We start from the raw sequence: 17,670 nt of genomic DNA, 5'->3' as shown, positions 1-17,670 counted from the left end.
AAATAAGAGACACTATCAATTCACTCCGTTGCCTCCAGTTGTTTCTGTCACAAAAATAGGACCCTTGGCTGCTTTTGCTTCCTTTTAACAAGTATTTGTTAATTTTGATAATTTGCAGAGTTTAAAGAACAGCAGTTCTGTTTGTGTAAATCACAAGATTTAATTAGAGAAGAGGAATCCAAATGGTGCAAATAAAAGTCTGTACATAATAAAATATTAATTGCCTTTAAAAATACAATAGCGCTCCAGTATTCTATTACACTCCAGCGGAAAGTGCTTGCAGCAACAGAGCGCAGTGCCTCAGCTCAGCTGTAATCATGGCAGCCTTGGAAGACTGACTGCAACCCTGAAAGGCTGGAGGAACAACTGCCTTTCTTGCATCACTGATGAGGATGCCTTAAGTCTTACTTCTCTGGAGGTGTGGGACATTTGCCATATACTCATTGTAGATCCTTCTCAGCCTTATATTCTTTTGTACCTTCTCCTACACATTTCTGAAATCTAGAGTACTGTGAAGAATTTAACATATTAGGTTTTCTGGTAGATAAGGATTGTTTTGGGGGAAAAGCAAGTAAAAGGGAAGGAGTTAGAGGTTGTTACTTTTGTCCTACAATTGAGAGGCTGCATCACTCATAGGCCCTGTGACCTTGGGGACATAGCTTCACCTCATGAGATCTCTGCCCCTCCATCTGTGGAATATAGAAGGGAAAACATATATTAAAAACATATATTAAAGGGTTGACATTCTTTAACATTCTATTTCAAAAATCTCACCTTTTACAAAAATCAACTCATGGTGGATAACAGACTTCAACCTAAGGCATGAAACTATAAGAATTCTAGAAGAAAATGTTGGAAAAACTCTTGTAGACATTGGCCTAGGGAAAGAATTTATGAACAAGACCCCAAAGGCAATCATAGCAACAACAAAAATAAATAAATGGGACCTGATTAAATTAAAAAGTTTCTGCACAGCCAAAGAAACTGTCACGAGAGCAAACAGACAACCTACAGAATGGGAAAAAATTTTCGAATGCTACACACCTGATAAAGGACTGATAACTAGAATGTATATAGAACTCAGGAAAATCAGCAATAAAAAATCAAACAACCCCATTAAAAAGTGGGCAAAGGACATGAAGAGAAACCTTTCAAATGAAGTTAGATGACTAATGGCCGACAAAAATATGAAAACATGCTCAACATCTCTAATCATCAGGGAAATGCAAATCAAAACCACAATGAGATATCACTTTATTCCAGTGAGTATGGCTTTTATCCAAAAGTCCCCAAACAATAAATGTTGGCATGGATGTAGAGAGATAGGAACACTCATACACTGCTGGTGGGACTGCAAACTAGTACAACTTCTGTGGAAAGCAATATGGAGATATCTCAAAGAGCTGTAAGTAGAACTACTGTTTGATCCAGTAATCCCATTACTGGGCATCTATCCAAAAGAACAATAGACATTCTATAAAAAAGACATCTGCACTAGAATGTTTACAGAAGCACAATTCACAATTGCAAAGATGTGAAAACAACTCAAGTGCCCATCAATACGAGTGGATTAATAACATGTGATATATGTATGCCATGGAGTTCTATTCAGCCACAAAAAACAATGATGATCTAGCACTTCTTGTATTATCCTGGGTAGAGCTGGAGCCCATTCTACTAAGTGAAGTATCCCAAGAATGGGAAAACAAACACCACATGTACTCGCCATCATATTGGTATTAGCTGATCAACACTTATGTGCACATATGGTAGTAACATTCATTGAATGTTGGGCAGGTGGGAGGGGGCAGAAGGGGATGGGTATATTCACACCTAATGGTGGATGAACACACTTGAATCTCTGACTTGGGTGTGGCAAAGGCAATATATGTAACCTAAACATTTGTACCCCCGTAATATGCTGAAATAAAAAAAAGAATATGCACAAATAAAATTTTTAGACATACTGAGAAATTATACTTAAAAAAAAACCAATAGCCACCAATTAATAAACATTAAATATCCCTTTCTTATAAAAAATTTAAAGAATTTACATGTTTTCTATTTTTTATTGAAAATATCTAGGAATTTCCACCAAGAGTACACATTATAGAAATTTTATATCATTAAGTGTCAAGGATGGGATAGTCCTTTATGGAGAAGAAATAAATTATTTTAATTCTGCTTCATATATTGTTAGCATAGGTACTATGGCAAATATATATTTATACTAACATTTGTTTCCTCAAATATATTTGCTCTTTTATAGATATCAAAGGAAATAATACGTGGTGTAGACTAAGCAAATACATTTGCCTCCTGTCTCTGTTAAGAATCATTTTAATTAAAATCTAGAATTATGAAATGAAATAAAGTCACAACAAATAAAATATGAGAAGTGCCACTATCAAAAAATTATTTTAACATATTTATGGAAGACCCAAATTGGATGGGAATAAGCCTTTGCCTGAAGTATAATACAGTTTGCTGCAAGAGAAGTTGGGACAATTCCATCAGAAGGAGCTCCGGAATGTTTGTGTGACTCAAAGGCAGCAGACAGAAAAGAGCAAGCCCAAGGGGCCGAGTTACAGTCCACTGGACTGGCCTCTCACTCCTGCTTGCACAGTGAAGATGGCATTTTAATTTTTTTAACTTTTTGACTCTTTTGTAATAACATTTAGCTTAAAGTGCAAACACATCATACAGTTACACAAAATATTTTCTGTCTTTATATCCTTATTTCATAACCCTTTTTACTATTTTAATTTTTTTTTTACTCTTTTAACTTTTAAAACTTTTTTTGTTGAAATCTAAGACACCAATACACAAATTAGCTTAAACCTACACATGGTCAGTGTTATAAATATCACTGTTTTCCACCTGCTCATCTTGTCCCATTGGAAGGTCATCAGGGGCAATAACATGCATGGACCTGTCATCTCCCGTGATAACAATGCCTTCTTTTGAAATACCTCCTGGAAAATCTGCCTGAAGCTGTTTTTCAGTTAACTGAATTTTTTTTTTAACAAGTAGCAGTACACTCTAAAGTGTAAAAAGTATAGTATAGTAAATACATAAACCAGTAGAATAGTCATTTGTTATCATTGTCAAGTATTATGTACTATACTAATTGTATATGCTATACTTTTAATGAATGGAAGTGCAGTAGGGTTGTTTATACCAGCATCACCACAAATACATGAGTAATGCATTGCACTGTGACATTATGATGGCTATGAATAGGCAGTGGAAATTTTCCAGCTCCATTATAATCTTAGGGACCACCATTTGTTATGCAGTTTGTTGCTAACCTAAATGTTGCTATATGGCACATGGCTGTGCACGTGGCACAGTTCTGGTAGGAGTAGGATGTGAGAGGCTCTGGATAATGATCTCCAGGAAAAATAATAATTTGAGAGACTAGAAAGTTGAAATTGTTCTGGAAAAAGTAAAAACATGATGAAGGTATAAAAAGTTGCAAAGTGGAAAACAATTTAGCAGCTCTTATAACAATGAGTTTAGTATATAAACTAAACTTAAATGCAGCATAATTTTGAATAATTGATGGCACATAAGAAGAAAGAATCCATTTGATACTGATGACAGGAACAGTCTCTTTAGCATACATAGCCCAAGAGTCATTGAATCAGGCCCACTAATGCTAACTCCACTGCTTGGACCAGCACTGAACAATATGTACACAGTCATAATAATGTTACTACTGATTCTCAAATTTTAGAGTCAATCGGTATTCACAGAAGATTTAAATGTGGTTGTAGTTTAGATTGTAAATATGGCTTACATTGCTAGATTGACTATTAGAATGTAGCTGAGAAAAAAAGAAATGAAAAAGAGGATTAGGAAATGTTGGGGAAAATGTAGAAGCTCAAACATACTTATCTGACTAAATGAAGAACCAAGAGATACTTTTGAAAATTACTAAATAGAAATTGGGGTTTAAAAGGTAAACGATGGGAGATGGAACGGGAGGTCATTATGTTAAATGAAATAAGCCAGGCACAGAAAGACAAATATTCCATGTTCTCATTCATGGGAGAACGAAATGTGGATCCCATGGAGGTAGAGAGTTGATTGGTGGTTACCAAAGGCTGGGAAGGGTAACAGGGAGATGAAGAGAAGTTGGTTAATAGGTAGACCTATACAGGAATAAATACTAGTGTTTGATAGCATAGCAAGGTACTATAGTTAACAATAATTTATTGTCTATTTTAAAATCATCTAGAAGAAAAGATTTGAAATGTTAACACAAAGAAATGATAAATGTTTGAGTTGTTGCATATTATACCCACCCTGATTTGATCATTATACACTATATGTATGTATAAAATACCACATGTACCTTATAAATAGGTACAATTATTATGCTTAAATAAAAATAAAATAAAATTGATAATTATTAATTAAAAGGGGGAGAGGAAAATGGGAGTACAAGTGAACTAAATTTTCATGTGTCATAAAAGCAAGTAAATAAATACTTTCCAGTATGAGCTTACAGCTGTAAGCACCATAAGAACTAAAATGAGTCAGCTAAAAGGCTAAAGGGAGGCAGTGGAAATAAATGTTGTAAGGGAGGCACTGGGACCAGTAGTTTCACCATAAGTTGTCTTCACTCTTTGATTGTTACCCAGTACATGTATTATTTTGATAAAATATAATTTTGAAATATTATAGTAGTTTTGAGATAACATATGCTAATTATAATTTTCTAAATCTAAAAACTTTTAAATGGGTTGATCTGCTAAGGTTAAAAATAGAACAGGAAGGAATATTATTCAATCTTAACAAAGAAGGAAATCCTGCCATTTGTGACAACACTGGCTAGAGGACATTGTGCTAGGTGAAATGAGCCAGACATGGAAAGACAAACACCGCATGAGCTCACCTGTGTGTGGGATATAAAAAATGTCAAACTCATAGAAGCACAGAGCAGAATTGTGATTACTAGGTGTTTGGGGAGGGGAAAATGAAAAGATGGTGCTAAAAGGGTACAGACGTTCAGTCATAAGATGAGTAAGTTCTGGGGATCTGATACACAGCTTGGTGACTATAGTTACCAATATTATATTGTCTCCTTGAAATTTGCTCGGAGGGTAGATCTTACATGTTCTCACCCTCCACCCCATCCTCCCCCACACTGGTAACTATGTAAGGGGGTTATATGAGGTTACAGTGTGTTACTTAACTTGGTTGAGGTAATCATTTTACAATGTATACATATTTCCAATCATCATATGATATACCTCAGATATATATAATTTTTATCTGTTAATTATACCTCAATAAACCTGGAAAAACATAGAATAGGAAGTATGTTTTCATCAACATAACCAGAAGGTTCTATCCTCTTCAGAGTTGGCTCCTGGATTACATAGATAATTTCCTAAGATTACATATAAATATGGGACAAATGATTTGGGTCACTATGTTACAATAGATGAATAATCATTATACATTAGATTCATGTATTGTGGAATAAATAAAAAGGCAAGATTTTTGTCTTCCAAACAGTTGCCAAAAATAAAGAAAAGACTAAAAGTTTACACTTAAAGGCATTTACCTCTTTGGATTTTGAGTGTGTGTTAACATGAGATACATACATAGCAAAAGGAATATTTAACAGAGAATTAAAAGATATAGGTCTTGACTAACATTATGCTGTTGACCAAGCACTCTACCATTTTTGTGATTCAGTTTTCTCAGCTACATATAAAAGGAAGAGAGGAAGAAAAGAAGAAAGAAGGTAACAGAGTAATTGGGGGAGGGTGGAGGATAAGGAGGAGGAGTGGATGGAATATGGAAAGAAGGAAGAAAGAATGAAAAGAAAAAAGGAAGCAAGGAAAAAAGGAAGGAAGGCAGGTAGGTAAGAGAAAAGGGGAATTTGACTTTAGATTTGCTCTAAAGTTCTGTATTATTCTGAGTGAGAAAGATGATTTATTTGAAACTGAAATGATAGAAGTATAGTTGTGGTGATAGTTAAGGCTTAGAAATCTTTGAGCCTGAGGGCAGAGGTGTATATTTTATTTATGGAGCTTCAGAGAACGGGGAGGGGGGCCCCTGAAGTCTTAAGAAGTAGGTGGTAGGATCAAATCAGCTACTAATTACAGCAAAGACTAACAAAGTAGAGACTGCTTGGATGTACTGGTAATTTACTAATACATCAAAACTATATGAACCTACATTCAAAGTATTCAGTTGGGAGCTTTAGAGGTTCAAAAGACATATAATGTAGAGGCCCTGATTTAAAGAAGTTTACACCTAGACAGAAAGATAAGGAACACTGTCTGCAAGTTTAAACATACAACAAATCAAACACAATTGCCAAATATGTTGTAGAAAAAAAATAGCTTTGGACTTCAGAAGAAAAACCACTTTTGTCTGCTATAATGAGAGAAGATTTTCCAGAGCATAAGGGGTTAGAGATTGAGACTTTGTAGCAGCTCAAACCATGCCCTCGTTGTCCTACCACCTTTCTCTCTCTCTTCTTTTCTCTCAATTTCTCTAAAAAAGGCTCCCTTGAAGCTACCATTTTTGTCACTGTAGACTTCAGTCTTAAGACTTACTATATGGGGTGCAAAAGTAGTTGGATTTCCAAATCTATAAGGCCCTTGATGTCTTGTGCTACTTTTTCATTCTTGTCTCATTCTTAAATAGTTTGCTAAAACTAGCCAATAGTGGACAACACTGTGGCTTTTTCCAACCACTTCCCTTAAAGCTACTCGCCCAACAGATAAGATATGCTTTCAAGTTGTCTCAGACAACAATTTTCCAGATATTTTAACTGTACAACAAGGATCATGGTTTTCCAGCATCAGATTTAGGACCATCTGCTCCTTGATTGCTTTTTGTTATAGCAGCCCTGCCTTCTAGTAACATTTTCTATAATAAATCTATCCACTTTGTGAATCATCTCCATTCCAACTAGCAGGAAGAATTATATGTAAACAGTATCTTGGCTGCCACATCTGAACAAAGTGCACATCCTTTCTGCTACTTTCTGGAGGTTAGAACGGTCACACGGTCATTCCTAACTAAAGGGAAATTGGAAAGTGAAGTCTAGCTGTGTGCCCAGGAAGAAGGGACAATGTGTTTAATGATCCAGCTAGCAATATCTGTAGCAAATGGAAACAGTGATGTGATAGATTGACAATGTCTGCTGTGGGGAGCGCGGACGCCATTACAAGATGGCGCCGATTTCCGGTGGCTTGGCTGAGGTAAACAAGTGTGGCGCATGCGTAGTACATCTGTAGGTCTGTTACATAAGTATGCATATGAGGTTTTCTGACTCGGCCTATTGGTGACCGCTTGTGATTGACTTTGACCTATCTCTGTTACTTCCTGTTTCCCTGAGGGTATATTACTGTGTGAAAGCTTGTGCTCAGGGTCTTCCGCATCTTGAAGCTTATAGGGATCCCCAATAAAGCACTGTAGAAGAACTCCTGTTGCCGCGTCTTCCTTGCTGGCGAGGCGGGCGCGACAAGTGGTGCCGAAACCCGGGAACTGTACCACCAGGGCACCAGCGGAGACGACCTCTTGTGAGGTGAGTTCAGAACTACAGTGTGGGACGGCCAATTTCCCCGCCCCCAAGAGAGACATGGGCAACATACCACTACGCCGGTTTCTGTGGCCTCTGAAAACTCTGCTTGCTGAAAATAAAATCCATGTTGACGATCATGACCTAAAGAGATTGTTGAGGGAGGTGGACCGGGTATCCCCTTGGTTCCTAGCCTCCGGCTCGCTCACCATACCATCTTGGAGGAAGGTGGGCCATGATCTACGCGAGGCGTTAGATTTAAGGCCTGGCGTCTTGATACTTCATAGGTTAGTTATGGATTGCCTAAAGTGCGATCCGCAGGGTTCGCGGAGCGCGGCAGAACAGCTTGCGGAAGTGCAGTCTCAGCTCTCAGAAGGAGGGAGAGGGGGAGGAGTTGCAACGGTTAAGGACGATCAGTCATGTCAGGTAGAGAACCGGCGAACGGGTGACGACCCGCTGTTGCCAGAATTTGAGAATTTGCATGTGTCCGAGGCGGAAGATGAATCGTCCGCCTCGGAAGGGGAAGAAGCCACCCTTTCTTTTCAGCAGTTGAGAAAAGAAGTACGGGAACTCAAAAAACAGGATGTGGCCCAGCGGAGAAGGCAGGCCCCGCCCAGGCTCGATATAGAGACCTGGCCTCCCCCGTATTCCCTGCCCCCACCTACAGCGCCCCTCGTTGGGCCCGCACCGGGGGGTGGAGCATCTCTCCTCCCCCCAGAAGCGCGGAGAGAGCTAGGATTTGCTTTCCCTGTGTATGTGGACAATAATCAGCAGAGATATTGGCAACCTGTGGACCATAAGCAATTAAAGGAATTTGCAGAGGCGGTCCGCAACTGGGGGCATAGCGCAGCCTACACTTTAGTACTGCTGGAGAGGCTTGCCGCTAGTGCCCTAACGCCCACGGATTGGCAGCAGGTGGTGCGCGCGGCGCTAACCACGGGCCAATATCTAGACTGGAAGTCCATGTATCATGACGGGTGTGCCGCGCAGGCCCGTGCGAATGCAGCCCAGGGAGGAGGTAGACCAGCGTGGACTTTTGACATGCTCACTGGACAGGGGCAGTGGGCCAATAATCAAACGGCCTACCCGGAGGAGGTGTATGTCCAGGTAAATCAGATAGCCATTAAGGCTTGGAAGTGTTTGCCCAAACGGGGGGAGGTGCGTGGCAATCTGACAAAAATTGTCCAGGCTCCGGCAGAGCCGTTTTCGGATTTTGTGGCTCGCATGATGGATGCCGCAGGAAAGATTTTTGAGGACGTAGACACGGCCTTGCTGTTGGTTGAGCAACTGGTTTTTGAGCAGGCCACTTCGGAATGTCGGAATGCTATTACGCCATGGAAAAGTAAAGGATTAAATGCATGGCTGAAGGCTTGCAGGGAGATTGGGGGTCCTCTGACTAATCAAGGCCTGGCGGCCGCGGTCATAGCAGCACAAGCCCAGCAACAACGCTGTTGCTACAACTGCGGCAAGCCCGGTCACTTGAGAAGACAGTGCCGAGCGCCAAGTAAGGTGAAGCAATCATCTTCACAGCCGGGGGTTTGCCCCGTGTGCCAGAAAGGTCGGCACTGGGCCGCAGAGTGCCGATCCGTTAAAGACAAGGAAGGCCGGCCCATCTCCCGAGGGCCTAGCGGCAGCATGGTTGCACTGCCAAAAAACGGGAGGCGGGGCCCACGACCCCAGGGCCCGCAAACATATGGGGCGATGCTGGCGCAGGACAGCCCCCAGGGGCCCCCGGGCCCGTCTCTGCTGACCCCGGGGACTCGTCCCTCCTTGAATCCGGCGCTACCGGGGGGGAACCTAGGAGGGCCACCCCCGGTTCCGCAGGATTGGACCTCCGTGCCACCACCCTCACAGTTTTGACACCTGGGTTAGGATGTCAACCTATCCCTTCAGACTTTAAAGGACCTCTGCCCAATCATACTGTGGGATTAGTGCTTGGGAGGTCATCGGCTACCTTAAAAGGGCTGATTGTCCACCCGGGGGTTATAGACTCAGACTTCCAGGGGCCAATAAAGGTCATGTGCTCATCACCTCGGGGAATTATCTCCATCCACCCTGGAGACCGATTTGCTCAGCTCCTGCTTCTCCCTAGCCTTCACGCTTGGTTCCCCAGCAAGCAGGAGCCACGTGGTAGTAAGGCGTTCGGGTCGTCCGGAGGCACTTGTACCTTTCTGTCTTTGGATTTAAACACCCGTCCGACCCTTGTATTGACTGTTCAGGGAATAAAATTTGAGGGTTTGCTGGATACGGGAGCGGACACTAGCATCATATCTGAGCGGTGGTGGCCTAAAGGCTGGCCGCTCACCCGCTCAGAGGCAACTTTACAGGGCCTGGGTTCCGCTTCGGCCCCAGCCGTGAGTGCCCGAACTCTGTCTTGGAGTGATCTTGAAGGCGGTAGGGGTAGTTTTAAGCCTTTTGTTCTCCCCTTACCAGTGAATCTCTGGGGCAGAGACGTCCTGAGACAGTTAAACCTTAAGTTAACAAATGAGTATTCTGCTCAGAGCCAAGACATGATGAGTACCATGGGATGGGTCCCGGGTAAGGGCTTAGGAAAGAATTTGCAAGGCAGGTCAACACCACTTATGCCTACTCCCAATCCCGGTAGACAGGGGCTGGGTTTTTCCTAGGGGCCGCTGACACTGCCTTGCCCATTCCCTGGGTTTCGGAGGACCCGGTGTGGGTGTCTCAGTGGCCATTACCCTCCGACAAACTGCTTGCAGCCCGTGAGTTGGTGCAGGAGCAGCTCACTCTTGGGCACCTTGAACCCTCTCACTCGCCTTGGAACACCCCTATTTTTGTGATTAAGAAAAGGTCAGGAAAGTGGCGCTTACTGCAGGACCTAAGGGCAGTCAACACCCAGATGCGCCTAATGGGGCCTGTCCAGCGAGGGTTGCCCCTTCTTTCTGCCTTGCCCAAGCATTGGAATCTGATCATTTTGGATATTAAAGACTGTTTTTTCTCTATTCCCCTTCACTCATCTGACAAAATTAGATTTGCATTTACACTCCCTTCCATGAACCATGAGCAGCCTGATGAAAGGTACCACTGGCGGGTCCTGCCTCAGGGCATGGCTAACAGTCCCACTCTATGCCAGATTTACGTGAGCGCGGCTCTCCAGCCTGTTCGACAGAGGTACCCTAAGGTAAGAATCATCCATTACATGGATGACATTCTACTATGCCATCGGGATGCCCAGTTGTTGCTTCAGGTCTTTGCCTTCCTTCACGCTCAGTTAAAGGAAAGGGGGCTGTCCATAGCTCCCGATAAAGTGCAGGAAGGGGAAGTGGGCTCATTTCTTGGCAGTAGCATCTTTCCTGATAAAATTGTGCCTCAGAGGCTGTCCATTCGAAGAGATGCTTTGAGAACTTTAAATGATTTCCAGCGATTATTAGGAGACATCAATTGGCTTCGGCCTTTTCTGGGTCTTACCACCGCTGAACTAAAGCCTTTATTTCAGACTCTTGAGGGAGACCCTCATATCACATCCCCTAGAACCTTGACTCCGGAAGCCCTAAAGGTCTTGCATAGGGTTGAGGAAGCCATTAAGAGTGCGCATCTGGTACGCATTCATCACCAGGACCCTTTTCTTCTCTGCCTGCTCCCCTCTCCTACACTTCCTACAGCAGTGCTTTGGCAGGATGGTCCCCTTCTCTGGGTACATCCTCAAGCCTCTCCGGGAAAGGTGATTGGTCACTACCCGACCTGTGTAGCTGACCTCGCATTAAAGGGCCTTCACATGGCTCTCTCCCACTTCGGGCGCTACCCAGAGAGCCTCATCTGTCCATACACTTCTAACCAGATAGACACCTTATGTGCCACTCTTGATGCATGGGCAGTGCTGCGGTGCGCTTTCCCAGGAGGCATTGACAATCATTACCCCAAACATCCCCTATTACAATTTGCTATGAGAAATGACCTCATTTTCCCGAAGGTGACTTCGGCACACCCACTGCCTAATGCCCTGGATGTCTATACTGATGGCTCTAAAACAGGCATTGGGAGTTATGTTGTCTGGGACCAGGTGTTTACTAAGCAATTCCCTTACGCCTCCCCTCAGCTGGTGGAGTGTGCAATAGTTGGCCTGGTTCTCAGCACCATCACCGATCCCATTAATATCATCTCAGACTCTTGCTACGTGGTTAACGCAGTGAAGGTTTTGGAAACTTCCCCTTATATCCTTCCTAAAAGTACAGTTTTCTCCTTATTCACAGACCTCAGAAGCATCATCCTGAGTAGGACCAGCCCATTCTCTATTCACCACATCAGAGCACACTCTCTCTTGCCTGGACCCATGGCGGCGGGAAATGCAATGGCAGACCGGGCCACCCGCGCTCTTTGGGTGGCCGATAATCTTGCTGCCGCCAAAGATTTTCATACACTTTACCATGTGCCAGCTGAGACCTTGCGTCTCCGATTTCACATCTCGCATGCCGAGGCGCGTGAGATTGTCTTGCAGTGCCACGCTTGTGCTCCTTTTCGCAATGTCGCGCATACGGGAGTAAATCCCAGGGGTCTGCGACCATTGCAATTGTGGCAAATGGATGTCACTCATATTCCCTCTCTAGGAAAAACTTCCTTTGTTCATGTGTCCATAGACACCTGTTCTGGTGTCCTCCACGCCACGCCACTAACGGGGGAAAAAGCCAGTCATGTCATCATCCATTGCTTGGAGGCTTGGGCTGCCTGGGGCAAGCCAAGTACTATTAAAACAGACAATGGCCCCGCTTATACCTCCAGAGTTTTCCAACAATTTTGTGCCCGCCTCGGAGTCAAACATCTCACTGGCCTCCCCTACAATCCTCAGGCCCAAGGCATTGTGGAGCGTGCCCATGGCACGCTCAAGGCTTATTTACAAAAACAGAAAGGGGGAGATGCCCTGGAGGCCATACAGAGGTCCCCTAAATGTACCATTTCCCTTGCCCTTTTTACCTTAAATTTTTTGACTTTGGATGTGTCCGGCCGCTCTGCGGCAGAGAGACACACGTCCCCCCCCGGTGGCTCACCGCGAGGCGGTAAAATGGAAGGACGTCTTAACGAGCCAGTGGAGAGGCCCGGATCCGGTTATAGCCAGGTCCAGGGGAGCTGTTTGTGTTTTCCCGCAGGATCACGAGGACCCTATTTGGGTTCCGACGCGCTTGACCCGCTCGGTGCACACCACGGCTGAGGAGGACGAGCGTCCGGCGGGCCAGGATGGCGTCACTGCAGATGCTGATGCTGGCGGGAGCCCTGACAACGGCGACGGCGGTACCGGGAGCGCGCTGGGCCCTGATGGATGTCTTCCCGCTGCCGATGCCCGTCCGGCATGACGCCACAGTTTTTCCCCGCTTTTTTACCACCAACGAGTCTCTAGAACTACCTTTCCTCCCGTTTGATATCCCTGTGGAGGCGCCCTCGGCCACGATGCTGTATCGGCAGCGACGCGACTTTGGCATCACCGCAGCCATAGTTGCCGCCGTAGCGGCCGCGGTGGCTGCCGCGGCGACGGCTGCAGTTGTGCTCACCACTTCGGTGCAGACGGCCACCGCCTTGAACAACTTATCGTCGGGGGTGGCGACCGCCCTGGCGACCCAATCAAACGTTAACGCTCAGTTGAAAGGAGGCATCATGATCCTCAATCAAAGAGTGGACTTGGTTCAAGAACAAGTGGACTTGTTGATGCAGGTCATGCAGCTCGGATGCGAGTGGCGCCTGCCTGGCATGTGTGTCACCTCTATCCCTTTTCAGAACGCTTCCCGGGCAGCTAACCTATCACGAACCCTGTCACAGCAGTTGTTGGGTGCATGGTCCAATGAGTTTGAGACTCTGATGGAACAGCTGCAGGCTAGTATAGTTCACGTCAACTCTACGCAAGTCGACGTGGACTTTGCCCAAGGACTGTCGGATTGGGTGTGGCAAGTGGCTAACCATGTGAAAGAGTGGGCGGGAATGGGCTGTTTGTTAGCCTTGCTCGCGACTGTGGCCCTGATAGGATTTGTGGCCCTTACCCGTATGGCGCGTCGCAATCGGCGCAACCAAATGTTGCTGCAACAAGCCTTTGCCGCACTGCAACTCGGCCAGGACCCCCACGTGTGGATGGCCAGGTTATAGGCGTTCCGCGACTTGCCTGCTCTCCCCCCTCTCTCGGCTGTAAGGTACCTCCATGACGGGAATGCGTGGGTCCCGCGCCTGGAGGCACACCAGTTGGTGCCAGGCCGGGAGGCAGCCCGCGTAGCCTAAGACAGAGGCCTTACCCACGGCCGCCTTTATAACCGGCCTCTGCACGTCTCCGAGTTCGCTCATTGCACGAGACGAGGCGGTTTCCAGTCTGGCAGGCCTTCTTAAATAATAAAGTAGGGGGAGATGTGGGGAGCGCGGACGCCATTACAAGATGGCGCCGATTTCCGGTGGCTTGGCTGAGGTAAACAAGTGTGGCGCATGCGTAGTACATCTGTAGGTCTGTTACATAAGTATGCATATGAGGTTTTCTGACTCGGCCTATTGGTGACCGCTTGTGATTGACTTTGACCTATCTCTGTTACTTCCTGTTTCCCTGAGGGTATATTACTGTGTGAAAGCTTGTGCTCAGGGTCTTCCGCATCTTGAAGCTTAGAGGGATCCCCAATAAAGCACTGTAGAAGAACTCCTGTTGCCGCGTCTTCCTTGCTGGCGAGGCGGGCGCGACAGTCTGCCATAGCTAAAGGGTTGGCATGGAAGTATTTGTGTCACATATTTGCCATCCCGGCCATAAACAATATAATTAGAGACAATGGTTAGCCAATACTCTTAAAAGTTTACATATGATCCTTTTTATTCAAATAAACAAGTCCCCCCCCAATAGATTCATCTCCATCTTTTTTTTTTTTAAATAATCCTCCTCAATAATGCTTTCCAAATAAATTTTGGCTAAAATGACAGTTTAAAATTTAAAACAGGCACTAGAGCATCTTTCATTAAAAAGCCTACTTTTAGAACATCCCTTACTTTAAAATTCTGCTCTCTGTTCTCTAATTCCACAGTGCCCAAATATTTCAAAAGCAATATAATCTTAAGTTTATGTCAAATTTCTAAGCTTTCCCTAGGGCACTTGTCTCTCTATGGGACATGAGTAACTAGGAACTTTGGTCTGATACTATCTACCTGGTTAAAGTTCACGGAGGGGAGAAATTGCCCATGTGGAAACTGCAGTTCCAATACTTGTCGCTGAACATAAAATAACTCGGGCCTCCAGGGTTAATAGTAACATTAGAATCACTTGAGGCTCATGTAAGAAAATTGTAATTAAAAAGGAAATAGAGTTTGAGATATAGCTGAACTTTATTATATAAAAGTACAGTGTAGCATTTCCTTCTTAACCTTGGAGCCAAGTCTCTGAACGTGCTGGAATTTTTGATACTTAGAAAATGTCTTGATGAGGGCAGGGGGAAGGATGGGGAGGGGGGAGTTAAATAGACCACTGTTGGAGTTCTGCCCTGAATTTTATAGAATAATTAAAGCCTGCTTGCCACCTATTTCAAGTTTCTCTACTTTTGTTTCATCTTAGTTCAATTTTCCTCTCATCAGTTCCTGCGCAAGGTGCCTTTGGCCCAGTTCCTTCACCACTCATCAGTCATCCTTCCCTTTGCCCCATGGGATGTGACCCCCGATTTCTTCATTAAGGAGTCCAACCAATTAAGCAGAATATCTTTTGTTGTTGTTGTTGTTTTTAAGAACTAAAATTGCATGGCCTGGTAGCAGTGTTTTCTTATTCCTTCTCTATGACAGACTGAAATAAACACATCACCATCTGATAAAGGTCAGCTTTGAAACACAGCTGCCTGTTGGGCTTGCAGAGCAGACACAGTGCACCCCAAACCTTTCCTGACTACTAGTACTGTTTCAAATCCAATTAAAACCCTTAGCCTCCTCTTTAAATCCTGAAGGGCTTAGGGACCCAGCCTCTTCAGAAACAGCCTCGTGAAACCTTCTTTGCCTTCCTACTTGCAATCACCACTTACTCTCAGCAGTTGTTTATTTCTAGGATTAAAGTGAAAAGACCTCAACAAAGTCATTTTGGAAATGAAAACCCAAGAGCATAGACCTCTCACTTCCCGCGTATCCACCTGAGTCTTGGTATAATAATGCACAACGTGGCACACAAAATTTCTTCCCTCAACAGGCTCGCTAGCTTGGAATCCTAAGTCTGCCAATGCCTGTTTTTTTTCCATTTGCATTCACACCGTTTAAACGGAGTAGAGCCCAGGAGAAATTGATTACCTTTTGTTGCATTATACTTACATGTTGCTCTGATCTCATAGCTATGCCGAGGGCCTAGCAATATGACAATTTTAATAAACAGCCCACAGTTCTGAGTAGGATGCATGCAATTGGGAAAGGTAGAGACCTTTAGTGCATCTACTTATTAGTCCCTTTGCCAAGAGAGACTTGGGGCTCTTGGTATCTCGCACCTGCTACAGATGCTCAGGTCGTCAGGAGTGATGAGCCCTTCGCCTGAGAACTCGATTGCAGCAGTGGTTTACATTTCTCCTTGCTGAATTTCTGTCCCTCTTGACACTTCAGCTCTGCCAAGTACTCACTGGGCCAGAACCACTTGTTCTTTGTGTTTGTGCACGTGGTGTTAAGGGATTGAAAAGCAGGGAGGAATATTTACCCTTTAGGAAGTAAAGTCTTGGAAGAGTATACAGCTGCTGAACAGCATATGACTGCTAATGGGGGTTTCCTTTCACTCAGGTGGTCTGGGGGCTGGAGGAATCACCAGTGTGGTTCAAACCCTTGATTCTGTATCTATTGTGACATCTGTCCTCTCCATGCTATTGTTGGTGACTGGTATACAGAGCAATCTCTCTGTAGAAAATTTACATGTAGGGAAATTTTGTAAAGCACTGAAAGGAGTTTCAAGTCCTCTCAGAAAGTCCACAGGGTTCGGTGAAAATAGAATCTAATCAACCTGTAAAAATTGAAATCCCACTTCTATTGCATGACTTGATTTGATCTGAGGTATCTTCTTTTTGATCCCCAAGCAATAAAATGAGTTGACTCTCTCTCTAGGAACAGTATCTGCATCTGTGTCTGCTTTTCTCAGCCTCCTTTTCTTCATTCTTTGCAGCCTTCTTTTATGCTTCTAATTCTGAAAACTTCCTAATTGCTCCTTGGCCTAAGTAAAATCCATCTTTACTGTGGTGAGTGTGGCCTTTCCACTAACTAGAAAGAAAAGGAACGTAGCTCTTATTACTTCCTTCGTATTTATGAAGCATTTCTCTACCCATCCTTTTTTGTGTCCTTTCCCTGCATTTCATGATTCCTGCCTGGTTCCCAGGCGTTTTATGAAGACTTTGTGAAGAATCATTTCTTAATCAATTAAATTTGAATTGTAGCAATTTTAAAATTCTGTATATTGTTTGGGCAAGTGTTTGTTTCCTGTGTTCATAACACAGGGAGAGCTATAAACCAGTACTATAGGGCAGTTGACCTTTAAGTGAATCTTCTTTCATTAAATGTTTCGAGACTGGGACATTGTCTTGTGTACCAGCCCTAACAATGAAAATATTGTATATGCATGCAATATTTTAAAATTTGTGTGAATGTGTAAACATTATTTAATTTTAGCCTAAGAAAGTAATCAGAAAAATTAGTGTAGCTTTTTTTAAACAACTGATAAATTACAAAGCATCATAAAAAAAAGTCGACAGAATTATTTGAAAATTGTGGAATCAAGAATGATTATATGATTAAGTGAAATAATTAAAGATTAAATGGATTCATTGTTGGGAGGAGTGATTTGAAGAAGGGGGTATAGTAAGAGTATGGAAGGCATCAAAGATGGGATGGGGTAGCAAACATCACGATTCAGATGTAGATGTAACTATTAAAGATCTAGTGAAGATGCTTTGAGGAATATATAGAGGTGTTTTTCCTGTGACATTTACTTGAGTTTTTGATGCAAAAATTATATATATCATGCTTGCACACATTACATCAGCTGAATTTTGCAATAGTTTTTAAAACCTGTTGATTTATCATAGTTACAACAGCTTCTGCATTATGAGTCATTCTCAACAATACCCTGTCCTACTCCACCATCAAAAGCATATTTTAATATTTAGTATAGTATATTACAATATTTTCCTTTATGTATTAATACA

Source organism: Lemur catta, chromosome 3 (assembly GCF_020740605.2).
Source record: "Lemur catta isolate mLemCat1 chromosome 3, mLemCat1.pri, whole genome shotgun sequence".
NCBI classification, from domain to species: Eukaryota; Metazoa; Chordata; class Mammalia; order Primates; family Lemuridae; genus Lemur; species Lemur catta.
Note: the sequence above shows the minus strand (reverse complement) of the source record.